Consider the following 8936-nt stretch of genomic DNA (forward strand, 5'->3'; position numbering starts at 1 on the left):
CTCTCCGCAACACATCATTCCTCCTGACTGTCTGATCTCCACTTCTCCAGTCTCCATCAGGCAAACTCCTCCAGGGAAGACCTTCGTTTCTCCACGCCAACGTCTCGGGATTCTCAAATGGGGTCACTCCTCCCACCTCGCAGGCCATGCGGGCATCAAAAAGTCCTTGCAACTCATCTCTCGTTTCTATTGGTGGCCGACTCTGGAAACAGATGTTGTTGATTTTGTGCGGGCCTGTACTGTCTGTGCCCGGGATAAGACTCCTCGCCAGAAGCCTGCTGGTCTCCTTCACCCTCTGCCTGTCCCCGAACAGCCTTGGTCTCTGATTGGTATGGACTTTATTACAGACCTACCCCCATCCCGTGGCAACACTGTTGTTTGGGTGGTCGTTGATCGATTTTCCAAGATGGCACATTTTATTCCTCTTCCTGGTCTTCCTTCAGCGCCTCAGTTGGCAAAAAAATTTTTTGTACACATTTTTCGTCTTCACGGTTTGCCCACGCAGATTGTCTCGGATAGAGGCGTCCAATTCGTGTCAAAATTCTGGAGGGCTCTCTGTAAACAACTCAAGATTAAATTAAACTTCTCTTCTGCTTATCATCCTCAATCCAATGGGCAAGTAGAAAGAATTAACCAGGTCCTGGGTGATTATTTTGTTTCCTCCCGCCAGGATGACTGGGCAGATCTTCTACCTTGGGCCGAATTCTCGTACAACTTTAGAGTCTCTGAATCTTCTGCTAAATCCCCATTTTTCGTGGTGTACGGCCGTCACCCTCTTCCCCCCCTCCCTATTCCCTTGTCCTCTGGTTTGCCCGCTGTAGATGAAGTGACTCGTGATCTTTCCACCATATGGAAAGAGACCCAAAATTCTCTTTTACAGGCTTCATCTCGCATGAAAAAGTTTGCCGATAAGAAAAGAAGAGCTCCCCCCATCTTTGCTCCCGGAGACAAGGTATGGCTCTCCGCTAAATATGTTCGCTTTCGTGTCCCCAGTTACAAACTGGGACCACGCTATCTTGGTCCTTTCAAAGTCTTGTGCCAGATTAATCCTGTCTCTTACAAACTCCTTCTTCCTCCTTCTCTTCGTATTCCCAATGCCTTCCATGTCTCTCTCCTTAAACCACTCATCATCAACTGTTTCTCTCCCAAACTTGTTTCTCCCACTCCTGTTTCCGGTTCTCCTGACATCTTCTCCGTAAAGGAGATACTGGCCTCCAAGACGGTCAGAGGAAAAAGATTTTTTTTGATAGATTGGGAGGGCTGTGGTCCTGAAGAGAGATCCTGGGAACCTGAGGACAACATCCTAGACAAAAGTCTGGTCCTCAGGTTCTCAGGCTCCAAGAAGAGGGGGAGAGCCAAGGGGGGGGGTACTGTTACGCCGAGCGCTCCGGGTCCTCGCTCCTCCCCGGAGCGCTCGCAACATCCTCGCAATCGCAGCGCCCCGGTCAGACCTGCTGACCGGGTGCGCTGCGATACCTCTCCCAGCCGGGATGCGATTCGCGATGCGGGTGGCGCCCGCTCGCGATGCGCACCCCGGCTCCCGTACCTGACTCGCTCTCCGTCGGTCCTGTCCCGGCGCGCGCGGCCCCGCTCCTTAGGGCGCGCGCGCGCCGGGTCTCTACGATTTAAAGGGCCACTGCGCCGCTGATTGGCGCAGTTGGCTTAATCAGTTCATTCACCTGTGCACTTCCCTATTTAACCTCACTTCCCCTTCCCTTCCTTGCCGGATCTTGTTGCCATCGTGCCAGTGAAAGCGTTTCCCAGTGTGTTCCTAGCCTGTGTTCCAGACCTCCTGCCGTTGCCCCTGACTACGATCCTTGCTGCCTGCCCCGACCTTCTGCTACGTCCGACCTTGCTCTTGTCTACTCCCTTGTACCGCGCCTATCTTCAGCAGTCAGAGAGGTTGAGCCGTTGCTAGTGGATACGACCTGGTTGCTACCGCCGCTGCAAGACCATCCCGCTTTGCGGCGGGCTCTGGTGAAAACCAGTAGCAGCTTAGAACCGGTCCACTAGCACGGTCCACGCCAATCCCTCTCTGGCACAGAGGATCCACCTCCTGCCAGCCGAATCGTGACCATCCCTTTGCATCCGTTTGTTAGTATGGTCCGTTTAGCAGCAAAGACAGGAGAATAGCGGGACGGGAGAGCGGCCATGTGAACGCAGCCTAAGATATATCAAAACCTGTATAGGAACAGTGATGCCGTTGTTCATAGCAACCAGGTAAGTAAAGGAATCCCGGCACTCACGGATAGATGCGTAATCACTTTAAGTGTTTTATTCACACATAAAGAAGGTATTGCGACTCGCAGGACGCGTTTCGGCAATCAGGTGGCCTTTATCAATATCAGTTGATAAAGGCCACCTGTTGGCCGAAACGCGTCCTGAGAGTCGCAATACCTTCTTTATGTGTGAATAAAATATTTAAAGTGATTGAGCATCTATCCGTGAGTGCCGGGATTCCTTTACTTACCTATGCTGACTATTTGTCCACTGGCACCACACCACCGAGACGAGTGCCGACTCCCCGCTACCTATATTGTTCATAGCAACCAGACTGCAGGTGTGTTTTGTGCAACACCGTAAGATACGGCGTCACTGCCCGGCCAGCCACGACCTCTAGAGTGACATCATACGGCCCTGATGCCCTCATTTGAAGACAGGACAGAAGGTTCAGCAGCAGCGTGGCCATGGCGAGTTACACTTGTCACTAGCAGCCACAACTCTACATATAATAACCCCAGCAATTACAGCGCCCACTCTGAAATCCCAGTAATTGCAGTATGTACACTTGTAGTTTTTTTTTTGTTCAGAAACACAACAGGACTAAATATATATATCATACATTGGTTTAAAAAAAAAAATTGTATATTTTTGGGTTAAAAAATGCTCCATACTTCTTACCACTAGAGGTATTGCCTGTGTGTCTCTGTACTGAGACTAAATACAGGAAGTGTGGGCGGGACAAGCAGGTCTCTGTGCCAATCAGCCTGCTGTGTGAGCTAGGGGTGTGTCACAGAACCTCAGTGCACAGAGCAGCCAGTTGTCAGCTCTGTGGAGTGAGGGAGGAAGTTCCCACATGAAATGTGAGGGCAAGTGTCATCTCATGAAGTGAAGGCCCTCTCCTACTGCATGCAGACAGGATCAGAACCAGTTAAAGGGGTTCTGACCCCTTTCCATAGACTTTCGTTGAGGGGGCGGGCGTGACATCACGAGGGGGCGGCCTCAAACACGTAAGCTCACACACAGCGTTCGGAGTAATAAACTTCCGGACGCTGCGAGCGGAGCTCCGGAAGGCAGGGCAGCAGAGAACCCCTTTAAAGACGTAAGCAAGAAGTTTTTTTTTTGTTTTTTTTTTTTAACACCTTCATGATGGATATATACATCAAAGAGGTGTTAAACTTAATAGGCACACAGAGAATACAAAGGCACACTTTTTTTTACGTTTTTAGCATATTTCAGAAAGTGTAGCGAAACAAGATGTAAATGATTTTTATTTAAAAAAATAAAAATAAATTTGTAGAATCAAATTTTATGCAGGCACTAGGCTACCAAACAACAGTAGACATGCAGGTCTGCAGCGTCTATCTGCAGAGGACACTGAAGTTATTCTTCTGACACTTCTCCCTGGGAGAGCTTAAAGGGCTACTCTGCCCCAAGACATCTTATCCCCTATCCAGCAGCAGGACCATCGCGATCTCCCTGCTGCACCCAATGTTCGTTTAGAGCGTCGGGTGAAGCGCCAGAGGCTCATGACGTCACGCCCCCTCCCATAGACTTGCATTGAGGGGGCACCCCGCATGTCATCCAACACGGAGAGAAGTTTGCTCCGTGCCCCGGGTGTCTGGGGTGCCAGCGGCGGGACCCCGCAATCAGATATCTTATCCCTTATCCTTTGGATAGGGGATAAGCTGTCTAGGGGCAGAGTACCGCTTTAAAGGAAATGGGAATGTGTGTCACCATAATAAACTATTATATTAATCACTGGCCCTATTTCATTCAGGTGTATAATAGTCACTGATACAATAAACCCAGGGCTACCTGTATGGGGAGTCAGTAACATAACCCATTTGTTTCATCATCTGATAACTCAAGTTATAACAATTCACCACTTGTTTCCAACACAGAACTGCAAGGTAGTGAAAGGCCAGAAGGAAAAAGTGAGCAGAGAGGGGACTTCCAGGAGTATTTCATTGATGGCCTATGCCCAGGATAGGTCACCAATATCAGTGGGGCCAGAAATTAAACATATACTGCTCCAAAGCACAACAAATGTTATATAGTCACATATACCTAGGGCTATATTGAGGGCAATGAAACCGCGTAGGCTTGGGTGAGTGCATCTCATTTCTTTACTCTGAAGATTGTTAGGTTGAGGAATGCTGGTCTGTCCTGCGGGTGCAGGACAGACCACCATTCCTCAACCTAAATCTTCAGAATAAAGAAATGAGATGCACTCACCCAAGCCTTTATCTTGCGGCAAACTTTATTTCTTATTCATAAAAATGGCACAGCGGGTAGATGCTCCCCCTGCATCTACTCGCTGTGCCATTTTTATGAATAAGAAATAAAGTTTGCCGCAATATAAAGGCTTGGGTGAGTGCATCTCATTTCTTTATTCTGAAGATTGTTGCGGGGTGCAGGACAGACCAGCATTCCTCAACCTAACAATCTTCAGAGTAAAGAAATGAGATGCACTCACCCAAGCATTTATCTTGCGGCAAACTTTATTTCTTATTCATAAAAATGGCACAGCGAGTAGATGCGGGGGGGGGAGCATCTACCTGCTGTGCCATTTTTATGAATAAGAAATAAAGTTTGCCGCAAGATAAAGGCTTGGGTGAGTGCATCTCATTTCTTTACTCTGAAGATTGTTTGCTGTGCTGTTTCTTACTGGATTGAACCCCCATATAGCCACCCAGGTGTTTCTATTTAGCTTCGGTCTCCCAAAGACCCTATTTATGGATTGCAGTGCCGGACTTACTTTACCTTTCTTTGTTGCGGATTCCTCAACCTAAGGCTCTTGTATGAGGATATGGATGCAACCTGAGGATGCTGCAAAATAAGAGCTGGAGAGCTACAGATCGGGGGGCATTGCCTTACACAGAGCTTTCCCACTTTAATCATTTCTTAACCATACTGTTCACTAAAGCAGCTGCTTCAATGGTGCACCCCATTGGATGTGACCAGCATGACACCCCACCATATTTCATCGTAGCTGTACACATACACATCGTCGACATGGTCTTTGAACAAAGTGGATGATGCAGGTAAGGACTCTGTGCTGGACTGTGGATTTATTTTATCCTACGTGGTTTCATTGTATTGTGTGCCCTTTCCTCAGTAGCTGCCATCTTCTTGTGGTGAATATGTCTTCTCCTGTCTAGACACTTTACAGACCCACAAGCACTTTGTGATGCACCATATACCTCCTTCCAAGCAATGCTTCCGGGGGAGAATAACTATGGCAGTGTTTCCCAACCGGGGTGCCTCCAGCTGTTGCAAAACTACAACTCTCAGCATGTCCGGACAGCCGTTGGCTGTCCGGACATGCTGAGAATTGTAGTTTTGCAACAGCTGGAGGCACCCTGGTTGGGAAACATTGAACTATGGCATAGAAATTGTGGTATATACTTTTCTATAGCGGCTGTAGTATGGTGGTGTGCAATTGGCTTGGAACTTCAGCACTGCCACAATGAGAAAACCGAAAGATGCTCCAGAGACAATGACAACATGTGTGAAACCTAAGCCTGTGCCCCAGGTGTCATCGCTCTATGGGAATTACAACACAAAAGCAGATGACACCTATGGAAACAGCGGCGTGTCTTCAATTACTACCTGTCCGCCCATTTATCCTGGCCTTTCTGAGCAGCATGAGGTAGTGACAGGCAGATGAGCCTGCATCTCAGGAATACATCGGACTCCTACCTTAGGGTTTGTTCACACGGGCGGATTTATTTGCGGGTTTCCCGCTGCGTATTTGAAAGGGGACGGGCTCTTCTCAGCCGTCTGCAGCAGATTTTCCGCTGTGTAATTTCCACTGCGGAAAATCCGCCGCAGACCCTACTGACTTCAATGGGGCTTGCGGCAGATTTTCTGCAACGGAAATTATGCAGCGTTAAATCTGATGCAGACAAAGCAAAGAGCCCGCCCCTTTTCAAATACGCAGCGGGAACCCACAAATGAATCCACCCGTGTGAACGTAACCTTTGTTCAGTGCGGAATTTCAGCAATATACCTTGCCGAAAGCCTAAGTGAATTCACACCATTCAAAATGACCCGGATCAATGGGAATGTGCTACAAGTCAGAGCCAGAGCGGAATTCCTTTCGGGTATTCTGCACGGATTCTCTGTAGTGTGAATGGGCCTTACATCGTTGGCATGGCCCTCCACTTAGGCTGTGCATTCTCCAAAACTGAGGGGGTAATGTGTCTAGTAAAGCACCAAACCAAGCAATGATCCCTGGAAAAAAATAAGAAATATTTAAAGCAGTGCTCCAGGTAAGGTGATGGGCAGGATTATACAGTCAGGGGGGGGTGTTTTAGGCATATATATGCTTTTTAATGTACAAAATAAACCCTCAAAGCCCCCCCCCCCCCCAACTGTACAATCCCACCCATCATCTCAGTCACTCCCATTTTTTAAATTAAGCTCACGCCCATCTGACTAGTTCCTTGATTTGTCCGATAAACTCAGGAATGGAAAGGAGGATCAAGAAACCGTAAACAGGTGTGTGATCAGGGTATTCTAACCTATGTAATGACAGTGAAATCTCAATTTTGGGGGTTGGCCACATGTCTTTTATAAAGGGAACCTGTAAGTAGCTATAAATGACAAGGCTGAAATCGTGCTGCCCCTGGAGAAAGAGGGCTTATCTGGAAAACAGATTCCTTCTTACAAATTCATCACCCAAACATAGGCTGAGAATAGCAGCATCACACATGCAGAGAATTATGACATCACCCACACACACAGGCAGAGATTGATGACATCACCCACACACACAGGCTGAGAACAGCAACATCACACACAGGCTGATACTGATGACATTCCCTAAGCTGAGAATGAGGACATCACACACACACACACACACAGGCTGAGAATGATGACATCACCCACACACACAGGCAGAGATTGATGACATCACCACCTACACAGGCTGACATGATGACATCACCCACACACACAGGCTGAGAACAGCAACATCACACACAGGCTGATACTGATGACATTCCCTTAGCTGAGAATGAGGACATCACACACAGGCTCAGAATGGCAACATCACACACACAGGCTGAGAATGACAACATCTCACTCACACACACACAGGCTGAGAATGATGACATCACACACACACACACACACACAGGCTGAGAATGATGACATCACCCACACACAGGCTGAGAATGACGACATCTCACACACACACACACACAGGCTGAGAATGATGACATCACCCACACACAGGCTGAAAATGATGACATCACCCACACACAGGCTCAGAATGGCAACATCACACACACATACACACAGGCTGAAAATGATGAGATCACATAAGCTGAAAATGATGACGTCACTCACACACAGGCTGAGAATAATGACATCACATACAGGCTTAGATTGCCGGTGCTGGCTGTACACAGGGCACATCATCCTGTAGACATGGCTGCAGTCGGGCACATCATCAGTGAGGCAGCCCCAGCCCTCACACCCCGTCATTACAATAATCTGCACAGAGACGAGTCGTTGTGATTGAGGGATCCAGAGTCTACACCCTGCACCGCCAGTCACTGGTTACCAGCCCTGCATGGCGCTGTCAGACTATACACAGATGGGACCCAATGCTCCTCCACCCATACACAATGGACGACAGCTCCCGCGCAAATACCACACTAACATATACCTATATATACATCCCATCCATAAGAGGGGACAATGCTTACTCTGATGACGTCACTCACTCGGTTCTCCGGTAACTCCACCCCTTCCGGTCTAAGGGTTCCCGGTTCGACTCCTGCTGGCGCTACGGCCGCTCTCTACGTCACTTCCGTCTGCTCTAGCTGGGAATGGCCGGACCAATGACAGCTCTCGGAAGTGACGTCTAAGACAGTGCCCCCTGCGCCGCTCAATAAGATGAATGATGTAAGAGAGCAGGAGGGGCGTGGCTAAAATAATCTACTAAATTATGTTTTGTGTTTGTGCATCGCACAAGTACTGTGTAAAGTATATGTTATGTATGTGAGCCTTGTGTATAGTATATGTTGTGTATGTGAGTCTTGTGTAAAGTATATGTTATGTATGTGAGTCTTGTGTATAGTATATGTTATGTATGTGAGCCTTGTGTATAGTATATGCTATGTATGTGAGTCTTGTGTATAGTATAGGCTATGTATGTGAGTCTTGTGTATAGTATATGCTATGTATGTGAGTCTTGTGTATAGTATAGGCTATGTATGTGAGTCTTGTGTATAGTAGATGCTGTGTATGTGAGTCTTGTGTATAGTATATGTTGTGTATGTGAGTCTTGTGTATAGTATAGGCTATGTATGTGAGTCTTGTGTATAGTATATGCTATGTATGTGAGTCTTGTGTATAGTATAGGCTATGTATGTGAGTCTTGTGTATAGTATAGGCTATGTATGTGAGTCTTGTGTATAGTATATGCTATGTATGTGAGTCTTGTGTATAGTATATGTTATGTATGTGAGTCTTGTGTATAGTATATGTTATGTATGTGAGTCTTGTCTATAGTAGATGTTATGTATGTGAGTCTTGTGTATAGTAGATGCTGTGTATGTGAGTCTTGTGTATAGTATATGCTGTGTATGTGAGTCTTGTGTATAGTATATGTTGTGTATGGGAGTCTTGTGTATAGTATATGTTATGTATGTGAGTCTTGTGTATAGTATATGTTATGTATGTGAGTCTTGTGTATAGTA

General features: G+C 47.1%; 1 protein-coding gene across 2 annotated transcripts in view; it reads right to left on the bottom strand.

Moving 5' to 3' along the window:
• PAFAH1B2 (platelet activating factor acetylhydrolase 1b catalytic subunit 2) overlaps window positions 1-8089 on the bottom strand; it is a 42613-nt gene extending 34524 nt beyond the window's left edge. Inside the window, exon 1 of one of the 2 annotated variants that reach the window (XM_056544373.1) lies at window positions 7959-8089. The gene's annotated coding sequence lies outside the window, so the exon portion shown is untranslated. Of the gene's footprint in view, window positions 1-7940 lie in introns of both variants that reach the window. The other variant, XM_056544372.1, reaches the window with a different exon arrangement.
• Between the last annotated feature and the right edge of the window lie 847 nt (window positions 8090-8936).

Source organism: Hyla sarda, chromosome 10 (assembly GCF_029499605.1).
Source record: "Hyla sarda isolate aHylSar1 chromosome 10, aHylSar1.hap1, whole genome shotgun sequence".
NCBI lineage: Eukaryota > Metazoa > Chordata > Amphibia > Anura > Hylidae > Hyla > Hyla sarda.